Source organism: Oryctolagus cuniculus, chromosome 1 (assembly GCF_964237555.1).
Source record: "Oryctolagus cuniculus chromosome 1, mOryCun1.1, whole genome shotgun sequence".
Taxonomy (NCBI): Eukaryota; Metazoa; Chordata; class Mammalia; order Lagomorpha; family Leporidae; genus Oryctolagus; species Oryctolagus cuniculus.
The window spans coordinates 57,108,724-57,124,444 of record NC_091432.1 but is presented as its reverse complement, the minus strand read 5'-3'; positions in this window follow the sequence as shown (position 1 = coordinate 57,124,444).

Here is a 15,721-nt window from a genome sequence, read left to right as displayed (position 1 = left end):
GCCGCTGGGCTGGGCCTGCGCTGGCTGCTCTCTGTTGTACAGCCGAGTCCCGGGCTTCTCGAGAGAGCCTGCTCCTGGACTGAAGCTGGCACTTCCTCTCTCTCTCTCCCTCTCTCCCTCTCTCCCTCTCTCCCTCTCTCCCTCTCTCCCTCTCCCTTCTCTCTCCAGGATGACAGGTTGTGAACCAGGTGTGAGCGGGAGGCTGCCCAGCCGCTGAGCCTGCGGGGAGCCTGGACATGGCCGGTGACCGAGTGAAACCGCATTGCCAGGCACACTCAGCACCCACCCTTCACGACCCCTCAGTGGCCTCTGGGGTGCTGACCATTTCCTGCGTGTGAGAAGCCCCCTTCCCTGGGCTGCCAGCACAGCAGGCAAGCTCCTGGTTTTCCTCCTACCTCTCAGGAAATTCCTTCTCCATCACCTTGTTGGGATCCTCTTTTATACCCACTCCCTGGATGCCAAACTACACACCTCCGGTCCGGATCCACCCGCCAGCTTCAGTTCCACGTACGCGTCAGATGGCTGGCGGGTCCCTACCTTGATTCCCAGTGGCTCCCGCCGACTCAGCTGTTCCAGCTGGAGCCCATCTTCTTGCTGGAGCTTGCCTCTACTCTCCTCGAGAGAAGTGCACCTCCGTTCTGCCAGCACCATATCAGAGACCTAACCTTTGCCCCGGACCCCAGTCTCTTCCCTGCCCACCCCATCAGGGCAGTCCAACCAGTTCTACCTTCCCACCATCCCTCTCAAAACCATCCCCTCCCTCCACGCCTGTTGCCTGGGCTCAGGGGCTCATCAACCCAGCTTGCTTCTTACTGGTCTCACCATGTACAGTCTCTCTCCCCTTCAGTGCCTCTGACACAGGGGTTGCCAGGGTAAAATGTAAATGTCCTTACGTGGCCCCCAGTCTTCCTCAGACTAAAGGCAAAAACTGCCCTGATAAAGTACCCTGCAGAAGCACTGGGCAGCGACTCAAGAACAGCACACGACCCACTGCTCGGCGTATACCCGAAAGCACCCGTGTTCACTGAGACGTGTACAATGGTGCTCACAGCAGCCCCACCTACACTAGCACACAACTGCAGGTGCCCCAGGCACCCAGCGATGAGTGAAGGAGCACATCATGGGGTGCTTGCTCATGGGATGAACAAACTGACTCATGTAACAACCGGGAGGCAGCTCATGAGCACCATGTTGAGTGACAGCGGCCAGGTGCAACAGGCACATATTGTACGAGAACTCCCCTTCTATGGAGCTGAAGAAGAGGCGGAACTGATGAGCACTCATAGAGGCCAGGTAGTAGCTCCCTCTGGGGATGGCAACTGACTGGGAAGGAGATGAAGGAACCTTCTGGAACGATGGAAATGTTCTAGATCTTGATCTGCGTGGTGATTATATGGGTTCCTACATATGTAAGTTTTGTTTGGAATGTTGACTTAAGCTTAATGCACTTCATACACTTTGCTGCAGGCTTGTCTTCCCTCAATACGTACATTGAAACAGGGCCTGCCTAGCCAGACCCGTGTGACCTACTTCCCTCCTGTCTTCCAGCCTCCCTCCCCGCTCTACCCCACCCCCCGGCTTATATCAGCAGTTGGCCATTTCTCCCCCAGATGTGTACGTCTCTTCCTTGGCTCACGCTGTTCCCTTTGCAACAAGTAGGTCTCAACAAACATTTGCAAAAAGAAAGTGCCACTTGATTAATAAATAGCCTGACACCCCAAGGAAGAGGTCTTTATTGAGCTGTCCCCCCGTAAAACAATGACATATATGTGAGACTACTTGAGTCTTCCGATGCCCGAGAATTAATGCAGAAAGGGAAAACTCTGCTCTCGCGCACCCATCTAGTAATCCACCCCCCCACCCCCACCCCAGGATGGCTTCTGTTTCTCCGGGAAAACTCTCCCAGGCAGTCTGAGTTGGATGTGCATCTCCCTGTTGTTTACCCACCCTCACCTGCTCCCCCCTCCCTGGGGCAGCCTCCGCATCCCCAGCTGCAGGCTCTGGGGTGGGCTTCAGGCCGGGTCTCTCCCTCCATTCCCCCACCCCCACCCCACAGCCGCAGTTCAGGGATAAGCAGTGACAGCACTTGCCGCGAAGGCTGCAACGGAAGAGCGCTCGCCTCTCCCTTGCCATGCGGTTGTGGTAAATGAGAACCGTCGCGGCCGTCATGACGCACCGGGAATTTTGATTTTAATATTGTCTTCCTGCAGATGTCATGAAATGATTCAATGGCGTCCCCCTAGATGGCTTCACTCTGAGCATTCAGCTTGTCACCTCACAGACTGACCCACAGCAGAGACCTGCACCGAGCATGCCCAAGGCGGGCGTGACCAGAAGCTGTGGCCCAGGGGGTTTTGATGGTGGCACCAGCACCACTGTCCGCTCTGGCATCTCATGGCCAGCTGGATGCCCACACCGCCAAACTGGATCCCAGGCAATGACAGAGCGGGCAGCCTTGTCCCTGCGGCTGGCGAGAGGAGGTGACGCCTGCTGTCAGTGTGGTCAAGGATGGGTTGCCTTCGTTTATGTTTTAAAATAGGATTTAAGAACTCAGGCAAAGGTGGTTTTGTTTGTTTAACATTCCAAAATAGACCTGTTTTGTACTGGGTTGTTTTGGGTCTAAATGTGGAGAAGGTGGTGTTTCCACTTTTGCCATAATAAAATAGAAATGTAGGAAGGGGGACAAAGAAAGAAAACTGTCATCCTTGGTAACAATTGGTTTTCTGAAGTTTTATCTGAAAGTAGCATTTTTTTCCATCTAATATAGTGATTTTTATATTTCATTTCTATTTCTATGCTTGCAAATATTTGCTTTACAATATTACAGCAGTTTTTGAAAGCAGAGATTCAAAGCTCTTCAAAGAATTCGAATCCTGCCTGGTACACTTTACCACAGCATCCCTGGGTTTGTAATAATTTACTGACACGACTTCCTGCCTGAGTGCCAGCAATGCCTGCCCTGCGCTCAGGCCAGACCGTTACTGTTTCTGCAGACGTCACAGGGGCCGGGGCTGGGGCTGCACAAGCAAGCCAGCTTCCTACTGAGCATCTCCATGTTATGTCCATGCAGACTCCAGCTGACCTGATGGGCCCAGGGCCCGGCCCAGCTGCCCTGGGACATGGGGGGCTGTGGCTCTGTCCCGAGGCGAGTGCTCGTGCTCTGGGCAGGTAGGCCTGAGCCCACAAATGCCTGTGCTGGCACCCAGTATATCTCTATATCTGTGTGTACCACTGCCCCACCAGCCTTTGTTTGCAAAACACAAACTCAAAGATGAAAAGGTCAGGAATTTCAAGATGGCAACAGCAGGACATACAACCAAAGCAGAGACCCTTTGGAAGACCAGGTCCTATCTGTCTGCCCATGCCTGCTGCTCAGCTGAAAGCCAGCCGTCCTCGCTGGAGCTTCACGGGGCCCATCCCGCCCGCGAGTGCACTTCACTCCCAGCCCTCAACAGTCTGGGACAGCACGGCAGCTCCAGGCCCTCGACCTGGCCCTCAGCCTGGAAAACTCCTCGTGGCCGTGGCTCGTCCTGTGAGACTCACTCCAGGGTCATGTCCTCAAAGTGTTTCTTAACAATGCACAAATGCTGACCATAGCATCCACCGCTCGGCTCCGTTTGTTCGAGTCCCCGCTGTCTGCCCGGCTTGCCTAAGAGCAGGTGGTGTCTCTGATCTGTCTCTGCTTTCCCCAGGCCAAGCTGGGCCTGGAGCACAGGCGACACTCAGCAGAGATTTGTTGAAAGAGTCAAGCTCTCAAGGATAAAGTATTAGGATATAAGCTAATTTTATTTTGTTTATTAGGATATAAGCTAATTTTTATTTATCTTATAAGAGGGAAGTCATCAATGCTATCTAAAGAAATGGAGACGGAGGGGCCGGCACTGTGGCATACCAGGTGAAGCCACTGCCTGCAGTGCCAGCCTCCCTTATAGCACCAGTCTGAGACCTGGCTGTTCCACTTCTGATCCAACTCCCTGCTAATGCACCTGGGAAGGCAGCAGAAGATGGCACAGGTGCTTGGGCCCCTGCACCCACATGGGAGACCCAGAAGAAGCTCCTGGCTCCTGGTTTCAGCCTGGCCTAGCTCTGGCCGTTGTAGCCATCTTGGGAGTGAACCAAGAGATGGAAGACATTTCTCTCTCTCTCTCTCTCTCTCTCTCTCCCCCCAAACTGTTTCAAATAAATAAATAAATCTATTAAAAAAATTTTTTTTTGACAGGCAGAGTGGACAGTGAGAGAGAGAGACAGAGAGAAAGGTCTTCCTTTGCCATTGGTTCACCCTCCAATGGCTGCCACGGCCGGCACGCTGCAGCCGGCGCACCGCGCTGATCCGATGGCAGGAGCCAGGTGCTTCTCCTGGTCTCCCATGGGGTGCAGGGCCCAAGCACCTGGGCCATCCTCCACTGTACTCCCGGGCCACAGCAGAGAGCTGGACAGGAAGAGGGGCAACCGGGACAGAATCCAGTACCCCGACCGGGACTAGAACCCGGTGTGCCGGCGCCGCAAGGCGGAGGATTAGCCTGTTGAGCCACGGCACCGGCCTATTTTTTAAATTTTTAAAAAAGAAATGGAGAGTGAAGAACATCATAGAAAGTTATAAAGGCAACTACAAGAATAAAAATCCAAGATTTCCAAATAGCAGAAGAGCCATGCACATGAAATTGACCCCAGAAGAGAGGTAAATGATAGAGACCAGTTTGTATGGAAGGAATAGAGAAAATTGTCAGAGCTGCCTACTCCCATAAAAGCAACAGGCCCAGATAACTTCACACAGGGAGTTCTGAAAAATGTATACAAATATAATCCTAGTGTTTTTAATTGCTCCAAACCATAGAAAAATATTTAAAATTTTTTTATGAAACAGGTATACCACTGATACCAAAATGTGGTAATACTGTACAACAGAAAAACAAACTGCAGATCAGTATAATTTATGACCAACAATTAAAAACTCTCAATAAAAAATTATCACCATACCTAAGGGGGATATATTGCAGGGTCCAGGGATTGTTGAATATCACAAAACTAACTTACATAATTAATCATAACAGATAGATTTCAAAAGGAAAAGCACATAATTTTTCCACAGATATCAAATGGCATATGAAACATTCTTGATAAAAAATTAATAAGATAATTTCTTTTTTTAAAAAAGATTTATTTTATTTATTTGAAAGACAAAGTTACAGAGGTAGAGACAGAGAGAGAGGTCTTCCATCTGCTGGGTCACTCCCCAGATGGCTGCAACAGCTGGAACTGTGCCTGATCTGAAGCCAGGAGCCAGGAGCTTCTTCCAGGTCTCCCATGTGGGTGCAGGGGCCCAAGGACTTGGGCCATCTTCTACTGCCTTCCCAGGCCATAGCAGAGAGTTGGATCGGAAGAGGAGCAGCCGGGACTAGAACCAGCGCCCAAATGGGATGCCGGCGCTTCAGGCCAGGGCGTTAACCAGCTCCTTCACAGTGCCGGCCCCGTAAGATATTTCCTTAACATGAAAAAAATCTTTATCAACCCAAAGCCAACATCAAACTTAATGAGGAAACCCTATAAGCATTTCTATTAAATTCTGAAACAAAAATGAGATGATCACATCAACATTGTTTAATACTTCACTGGATTTGCTAATTTACTTGTGTTAGTCAAATTAGACAAAAAGGTATAAAAATTGGAAAAAAGGAAATATTGTAAATGATATAGCTAAATATGTGGAAAACAAGAAAATCAACTAAAAAGCTATGATAAGCAATAAGAAAACACAATAAAGTAGTAGGGAGCAAAATTAATATACGGAAATCAAATTTTCTCAATATGAATGATAGGATAGATGAAAAGACCCTATTTTATAATAGCAACAAAAAATTAAATACCTGAAAAGAAACTTAGCAGTATTTTATTTACTAAGGCCCATATGAAGAGAATCTCTAAAACACTACTAAACAGAACTCCCCCCCCCGCAAAATTAAAGCAAGTAATAATATAATGTGTTCTTAGATAGGACTACACAATATAAGATGCCAATTCTCGACAATTCAATTTAAAATTTTTGTTGCAGTCTTTAATAATTTTAATTGACATTATAATTGACCATATTTAGAAGGTACAATGTGATATTCAATACATGTATATGATGCATATTTCAAGGTTTAATGTGATACAACAATTGTTTTACAAATAGGATTTTTTGAATTACAATAAGTTCATACAGAAAAATGAAGGAGCAAACGTTGGAACTAAAAAATGTGAAAAGAAGAACAAGGTTTGTGGATATGGATCAGCATAGATATTAAATGATGTTACGAAGTCTCAGTCATTAAACTAGTGCAACACTGGCATATAAATAGACAGATGGACTACAAGAGTAGAACAGCAGATCCAGAAATGGGGTCAACATCGCACATAGATATAAGATAACAAAGCTGCCAGATCAAGTTACTGGAGAAAATGTGCACCATGACATAAGTGTTATTGGAATAAACAGCCATTTAGACAAATATGAACATGAATTCAATCCTCGTGTCTCACAAGTTTAGCTTCAATTAGATAAGACTTAACTTTAAAAAAATTTAAAAATACTAAAAGAAAAACAAGAACATGCCTTTCAACCTGTAGTAAGAAAAGCCTTCTGTAACCCAAAATCCAAAAGCCATAAAAGATCATTAAAGTCAACTCTACACACATGAAAAAACACTTGGAAGCTTAGAAAAACACCGTAATTAAAATTAAAGAATTAATAATATAGGGTTGTCATTGTGGCACAGTAGGTAAGGACGCTATCTGCAATGCTGGTATCCTATATGGGTGCTGGTTCAAGGCCCAGCTGTTCCACTTCCAGTCCAGCTCCCTGCTAATAATCTGGGAAAGCAGTGGAAGGTGGCTCAAGTGCTTGGGCCCTGACCCATGTGGGAAACCCAGAAGAAGCTCCTGGCTCCTGGCTTCAGATCAGCTCAGCTCTGGCCATTTCAGATGTAAACCAATGGATGGAAGAGCTCTCTCTCTCTCTTGCTCTCTCTCTCACTTTGTCTCTAACTCTACCTTTCAAATAAATAAAATCTTTAAAAAAAGAATAAATAATGAACTGGGGAAATAATTTCATAGAAAAACAAGTAATCTCCTTAATATATAAAGAGTCACTAAAAGTCAATAAGTAACCCAACAAAAAGTATGCAAAGGCCATGAATAGACAAGAAATATAAAGGAATTTTAAACATGAGAAAATACTTTTGACCTCTTCCCATAATGAATAAAATACAAAATAAAGTACCAAAATAGAAATGTTTACTTAATACACTGACAAAAATTCAAAGTTTGCTAATACATTCTCATGGCAAGACTGGAAAAAAACAGGCATTTCAAACCTTGGAAGTAAGACAATATACTGATACAAGTTCTACAAAGATAACTCTTAAAATATCCTTTTTTTAAAAAAGATTTATTTATTTACTTGAAAGTCAGAGTTACACAGAGAGAGAAGGAGAGGTTGAGAGAGAGAGAGAGAGAGAGAGAGAGAGAGTCTTCCATCCGCTGGATCACTCCCCAGTTGGCCGCAACGGCCGGAGCTGCGCCAATACGAAGCCGGGAGCCAGGAGCTTCTTCCCAGTCTCCCACGTGGGTGCAGGGGCCCAAGCACTTAGGCCATCCTCCACTGCCTTCCCAGGCCACAGCAGAGAGCTGGACTGGAAGCGGAGCAGCCGGGACTTGAACCAGCGCCCATATGGGATGCTGGCACTGCAGGTGGCAGCTTTACCCATTATGCCACAGTGCTGGCCTCTAAAATATCTATTTAAATTTAAATATTTCACCCAACAGTTCCAATTTGTTAGTTTATTCCACAGATACACTCTCAAAATAAATATGTGTGTGTATATATATATATATAAAGTTATTCATCACAGCATTATAGCAGCAAAATATTAGAAATAGCTCAAATGGCCATCAATAGGGGATTAGAAATATAAATTATATGACACCCATAAAGTAGAACATCAAACAGCTGGAAAAATGAATAAAAATACTCCATATGTTCTCATATGTCCCAGACAGACTTTTAAATGGAAAAAAAGGTGGGACCGGTGCTGTGGCACAGCAGGTTAACACCCTGGCCTGAAGCGCCGGCATCCCATATGGGCGCCGGTTCAAGACCCAGCTGCTCCTCTTACTAACCAGCTCCCTGCTATGGCCTGGGAAAGCAGTAGAAGATGGCCTGAGTCCTTGGGTCCCTGCACCCACGTGGGAGTTCCAAACAATCTCCTGGCTCCTGGCTTTGGATTGGCGCAGCTCTGGCCGTTGCGGGCTTCTGGGGAGTGAACCAGCAGATGGAAGACCTCTCTCTCTCTCTTTCTCTATGTCTCTCTGTAACTCTTTCAAATAAATAAAATAATTAAAAAAAAATAAATGGAAAAAAAGGTACCTTGATGATGTGTATGCCTTTTGTGTAACAAACATTGGCTTGTGTATACCTAAGGCATCTCTAGAAAGATATGTACAAAATTAAGAATCTGGTTACCAGTGCAGGGATAGAACAGGTGGGTGGGGGTCAAGGTTGGGAGGGAGACTGTCAGCGGTTATCTCCCTATCCTCTTTAGTGCAGAGATAAAGTGACCATACTGTCATAAAAGGAGGAGGAGGAGGACCGCAGTGGAAGTGCTTTTTATTGTCCTACTGCCAGGGCAACTCAAAACCAAATGGAGTCCAGATGCCAGCCATGTTTGAGAATCGTAGTGTCCATTATGAAGGACTTTTCAGATAGTTCCCCACGGCTCAGTGTTAGCCACAGAGTGCAATACAGACTTTTTACTGCTGCCCTACAGTTGTTGGCACGATCATGGAGAATTATCCTCCTGGAACAATTTACGACAAACAGGCAACAGACAACATCTTTCAAATTCTTGTGGCAACACTGGTAACTATCACCTACAGCCCGTGGGAAGAGAATAGGCAATCAAAATACACACACACACTCACACACACACACTTTGGTCAGTGTGATTTTATATGATTAAAATCACCATACCAGATTTCTGATTATAGAAATGCCGCAATCCTTTGAAATTAGCTCACAGAGCCTATTAATATGATAACAAGTTAAGATATGGCCTGTGGTTTCTTTCAATTACCTGGTGATCCGTTTTGCAATTTTATTGCAGGTAACTGGCATACCCTTTCATTTATAATGGGGCAACACAAAGCCAGTTTGTCTACCATTTATCTCTAAAATATTGTTCATACCAGTGTTGAAGGGAAAATAAAATAGAAAATAGACCTCATTCATCTTGCATAAAAAACTGGACAGCATATATGATAGAAGCAGGGATTATAGCAATTATGCAAATACATGTGTTGAAAAAGTACCCCCAGCTTCCATCCTGCTACTTTGGCATCAAAGGGGGAGGGGAGCATGCCAAAGTTTCTTCAAACATAAGCTAACCGCCTTTATAATTAGGAAAAGAAGGGGCATCTTAAAAACAGGGCCCATGCTGTGGCACAGCAGATTAAGCTACCACCTGCAGCGCCGGCATTCCCATGTGGGCACCAGTTCCAGCTGCTCCACTTCCAAGCCAGCTCCCTGTTGACGGCCTGGGAAAGCAGTGAAGGATATCCAAAGTCCTTGGGCTCCTGAATACACACAGGAGACCTGAATGGAGTTCCTGGTCCTCGGCTTCCTCTTGGCCCAGGCCCAGATGTTGTGGCCATTTGGGGAGTGAACCAGAGGATGGAAGATCACTCTCTGTAACTGCCTTTCAAGTAGATAAATAAATCTTTTTTTAAAAAATGTAAACAAGTATCAGCTGAGCATGCAGTCAGACGGGAAGGGTAATGCTGATTCTGTCATTTTCTACCTACAGGATCTCAGACAGGTCACTTGAACATCTCCAAGCCTCAGTTTCCCCATATTGAACAGAGGATGACCATACCTGCTGTGCGGATTGTAGTGAGTCACGGGTGAGATGATGCCAGTGAAGTGCAGAGTGCGGGCTCTGGCAGAGTGGGCGCGTGGTAAAAGGGCCTCCCACCCCTTGCCCACCTGATAGAGACAGGTCCCCTAGAGGCCACGCCCGGCCTGAACTCTAATTCCCAAGTCCCTCTACTCAGGCTACGCTCTCGCTGTGCCAACTGACAGATGCTTGCCCCTGCTTGTTTGGAGAAACCTGGTTATTAATCTACACCCGTGACATGACTGTAGTTTCAAAACCTAGAATTTGGGGAGATAAGCTAGCTCTGTCCAGATCCACAGGGTGGATCCCTCATTATGCTAGTGAGAAGGTGTCAGTGCAGAAGACTCAAGTGACCCCAGGTATTTTAAGCCGAAAGTTACACAATAGGAGAAAAACCGAGAGCTTGCAAAATAACTGGAAGCACTGGAGGGGTGAGCTCTCGGCTGGGCCTTGAGGAAGGGTTCCTGGAGGACACCAGAACCGGCGACCAGAGAAGCCACTTCCTCCGCGGCAGCGGGCGGCCAACGTCAAGAACGCACCGGGTAGCCAGGAATGCAGCCCCTTGAGCTTGAACTCTGTCTACGGAAACCTGGACACATGACTTAACCTCTCAAGCATTGAGACAAGGACGCTGTCATCACAATTATAGCTTCTCACACCTCTACGCTGGTTAGCAGACTCATCTCCAGTCTTGCTCGCAAACCAAAACAAAGCCAAAAGCAGGTGGAAATAGCCACAGCTTTCGCATCTCCCACAAGCGTATTTCAAAGGCAGAAAGTCAGTCACATTCGGAAGCCCAGCTGCAAGGGTTTGAGCTTGTCACTGTTTGAGCTTGTCGGCCTAGGCAGCGCAAAAAGCCATAGTGGAAGCCCTTGGAGTCAGTGCTGAGTGCCAAAGGAACAGATCCATCACAGAGAGCCGCCCAGTCCCTGGGAAACAGGGCAACCTCCCACAGCACCTGTCGGTGGCGGAGCCCACGCTGGAAGCTCACGGTGCCCACGGGATGTGGTAGACATTTTTTGGTTCCTCTGTGAGTATGCATCTCTCTTGCTCTTTTGCTACAAATGCATACATTTTCATGTATTCATTTCATTCAGGCACCTGCTCTCCCCTTAGCAAACTCTTTATAAAACCAAATGGATTATAAACAGGGCCAGGCGAGACAGGTCTGGTTCCTCTCAAGCACGGCTTTATTTCCCTTTTTCACCACACGTGTATCAGAACTCTGAGTGCATGGAGTCATTATACTGATTTAATTTTTTTTGACAGTTAGACAGAGAGAGACAAAGGTCTTCCTTTTCTGTTGGTTCACCCCCAAAATGGGCACTACGGCCGGCACGTTGCGCTGATCTGAAGCCAGGAGCCAGGTGCTTCCTCTTGGTCTCCCATGCGGGTGCAGGACCCAAGCACTTGGACCATCCTCCACTGCCTTCCCGGGCCACAGCAGAGAGCTGGCCTGGAAGAGGAGCAACCGGGACAGAATCTGACGCCCCAACTGGGACTAGAACCCGGGGTGCTGGCGCCACAGGCAGAGGACCAGCCAAGTGAGCCGTGGCGCCGGCCTATACTGATTTAGCAAAGTACTGATTTAAATCCTGGTGACACACAGACAACTTTGTATCTTACAAAACTTGATAGAAGTGCTTACAATAAAACGAAGAAAGCAAAACCCATGTGAATTGCCTCCTACGTTTTTGAATTGCGTTCTAGTACAGGTTGTAAGTCTCACGACTGCACACCAACAAAGTGTGACTGGTGCTAAGGAGAGGAATTTATATCCAAGTGATTTTCAAAATTGATGCTTATGGGTGGTTGCTGTGAAAATCTATTTTTTTCAAGCCTTCTTCCATAGTATTTTGCCTGTCTCTGAAGAGCCTCTTGGAGTGAATAACCAGTATACTAACTGATGGGTTAACCACATGTATGAGAACCCTTAAGCAGCAATCAGGAAAAACTGGGAATATTCAGTTATGTTTATGATGGCATGAAACGCTGGCGAGAGTAGAATAAAAAACTAAAGAAAAATTTCTGCAAGCATTTTTCATTTTTAAAATACAAATATAAAACACTGTAATCATGGCTGGCGATCAGTAAAGGTAAAAAAGAGAGTTGGTTGCTGTTTTCTCTCTGTGTAACTCTGCATTTCAAATAAATAGCCTCTTTTTTAAAAAGTGCAAAGGTCCAACATGGGTGTGATGGGATCCTAGAAGGTGAACCGAGAAAATGTGAAAAAGCAGCATCTGAAGGGTCAGCTGGTAAAAGCTTCCCAAAACTGATAGAAGGCGGCTGGCGCCGTGGCTCACTTGATTAATCCTCTGCCTGCGGCACCAGCATTCCATATGGGTGCCGGTTCTGGTCCCGGTTGTCCCTCTTCCAGGCCAGCTCTCTGCTGTGGCCCGGGAGTGCAGTGGAGGATGGCCCAAGTCCTTGGGCCCCTGCACCCACATGGGAGACAAGGAGAAGCACCCGGCTCCTGGCTTCAGATCAGTGCAGTTCCAGCCATGGTGGTCATTTTGGGGGGTGAGCCAACACAGGGAAGGCCTTTCTCTGTCTCTCTACCTCACTGTCTATAACACTACCTTAAAAAAAAATTAAAAAAAAAAAAAAAAACCTGATGGGAGATGAGGCCCATTGTGAAGCCTGGGTTAAGTCCACCTTGAAAGCAGCAGAGAATAAAAACAGTTGACCTTGAATGGGACAAGGAGGCTGCCAGGCAATTTCTCAGTGAACAGAGTGGAAGCAGAGACCATGGATATCTTCAAAGTCCTGGAAGAAAATACACACCTCTTCAGAGCCCTCTCCTTAGTTAAAATGGGCTTCCAAAGGATGAGGTGGTCGAACTCCAGCCAACGGACATTAATGGAAGGTCCTACAGGATGCTCCATCTGCAGAAGGAAGATGACCCCAGGCAAGCGGCAAGGAGAGGCAGCCAGATGCCTGTCACAGGAATAAATCAGTAATAACAACAACCCAATAATAGCGTCCGATGGGGTTTAAATACACAGAAACTATATATTCATCAACTATCAGATATTTTACTGTATAATAGATATAAGTATGCAAATACATACACATATAGAGAGAATTAAAATATGTAACAACAATAGCATTTAAGAGTAGAGAATAAATGGAGTCATTATTCTAAAGTTCCTTACACTGTCTGGAAAAAGTAGGATTGATCATTTGTATGGGACATTGATAAATCAACACGTATTATAATTGCATGGGTAACCACTAAAAGAAGAGCAAAAAACACAATTACCAAGCTAACAAAAGGGGAAAATAGAATAGCAGAGGCATCAAAGCATTGAAATTACACAGATAATTATCTTGAGCTAAAATTAATAACAAGAGAAAACATAGGAAATAAAACCCCAGGAAATAACCCGCGTAATTAAGCACATTGGTACAGGAAAAGAGGAAAAATGATGAATTTTATGACCATCTCAAAGGTGCACAGAATCTTTTGATAAAGGTCAACATCCTTTCACGATCACAGTGCTTAGCAACCTAGGAATCAAGGGCAACTTTCTCAATCTGACGAAGAACTTCTACCCCACAGCTAACAGCAAGGCTGTATTTTATGGTGAAAAGTTAAAAGCATCTCCTTTGCAACTGGAATCAGACAGGACCCCACCTGTCATCTAACCCTGGGCTGGAGATTCTGGGTAAGTCAGTAAGAGAGGGAAATAATTAAAAGCCTAAAGGTTGGAAAGAAAAGCTGTGTTCATCATAACGTAGATCATTCAAAGTAGAAGTAGAAAAATATTTAAATACAGATAAGTCATAGAATATGGCAAACGGTATTACTGAAGGCCTCCATGCCTTCTGGAATTTCAGCATAGCTATACAACTTGTTGTGACCAAATGGTATATGAATCTTCCTGGTAGAAGCTGTAAGAGCCAGCTCATGGTTATCCCCATTCTCTATTTTCTGTGTCTCTCGAACCAGGAAGAGGTGGTGGGATGGATCCTCCACTGGGCTGGGCCCATGAGTGACTGTGGAGGGCAGAGCCTTCACTCAGAGCTGCAGTGGACTTATAATGTGAGCGAAAATCAAATGCTAGTGAGGATGTGAGCGTGTGTTTGTTAGTGCAGCATAACCTGGCCTATCCTGATGGGTACACTTAATGAGTTTAGCAATGTATCTGAATGCAAGAAAAATCAAATGTATTTCTTTATAGCAGCAACTGCAAAGAGGAGGTAAAAATTTCAAAGGTATCATTTACAATGGCATAAAAAGTAGTGAGTACCTTCAGGGAAAATTTAATGAAAAACGTGTTACCTTTACCAGAAACTATAAAACAGAGAATCAAATGAGACCAAAACAAATGGAGGGATACAACAACAAGTTCATGGATTCAAGGCTCAATATTGTAAACATGACGTTGCTTCCCATATTCACGTATAGATTAAATGTAATATCAACCAAAATACTAGCAGTTTTGCTTCTGGGAATTAACAAGCTAACTCTAAAATGCCCAGAAACATGAAGAATCAAAAATCATCAAAACAATCCTTTCTTTTTATTTTTTTGAAAGGCAGAGTTAGAGAGAGAAGGAGAGAAACAGAGAAAGAGATCTTCCATCTGCTGGTTCACTCCCAAGATGGTCACAACAGCCAGCGCTGGACCAAGTTGAAGTCAGGAGCCAGGAGCTTCTTCCAGGTCTCTCATGTGAGCAGCAGGGGCCCAGGCACATGGGCTATCCTCCACTGCTTTCCCAGGTGCATTAGCAGGGAGCTGGATCACAAGTGCAGCACCTAAATGGGACACAGGCGTTGCAGGCAAACAGCCTTACCCACTATGCCACAGAGCTGGCCCCAAGAAGATCTTGAAGAACGCAAGATGGAAAATCTTGGATATTGATTTATGATACAGCCATGGCAATTAACCTTGATACTGGCAGGCATGTGGACAAATAGATGAACAAAACAGAGTTTAGGTAAGGATCCACATACTTAGACCCTTAATTTTTTAAATTAATTTTTAATTATTTGAGAGACAGAGAATGAGCTCCCATCTACCACTTCACTCCCCAAATGCTCACAACCGCCAGGACTGGGAACTCCATCCAGTTCTCTCACATGGGTGGCGGGAACCTAATTACTGCTGCCTCCCGGTGTCTGCATTAGCAGGAAGCTACAATCAGGAGCTGGAGCTCGGACTTGCACCCAGGTACTCCAGTGTGGGATGTGGGCATCTTGGCTTCTCAACACCCACTCCCAGACTGCCAGTTTTGTGTTTTTTTTTTTTTTTTTCAAAAGATCGTACTAACAACGGTGGACAGGGGAAAATCCTTTCAATAACAGTGCTGAATCAACTGGAAAAGCTTTTTCCTTTAAATTTTCTTCTCTTTACATATTATTTGCTCCAATATTTCATCTACTGGGTATCTATATAATTTTTTAAACCTTAAAAATAAAATAGGGGGCCGGCGCCGCGGCTCACTAGGCTAATCCTCCGCCTAGCGGCGCCGGCACACCGGGTTCTAGTCCCGGTCGGGGCGCCGGATTCTGTCCTGGTTGCCCCTCTTCCAGGCCAGCCCTCTGCTGTGGCCAGGGAGTGCAGTGGAGGATGGCCCAGGTGCTTGGGCCCTGCACCCCATGGGAGACCAGGAAAAGCACCTGGCTCCTGGCTCCTGCCATCGGATCAGCGTGGTGCGCCGGCCGCAGCGCGCTGTCCGCGGCGGCCATTGGAGGGTGAACCAACGGCAAAGGAAGACCTTTCTCTCTGTCTCTCTCTCTCACTGTCCACTCTGCCTGTCAAAAAAAATAAAAATAAAAAAAAAATT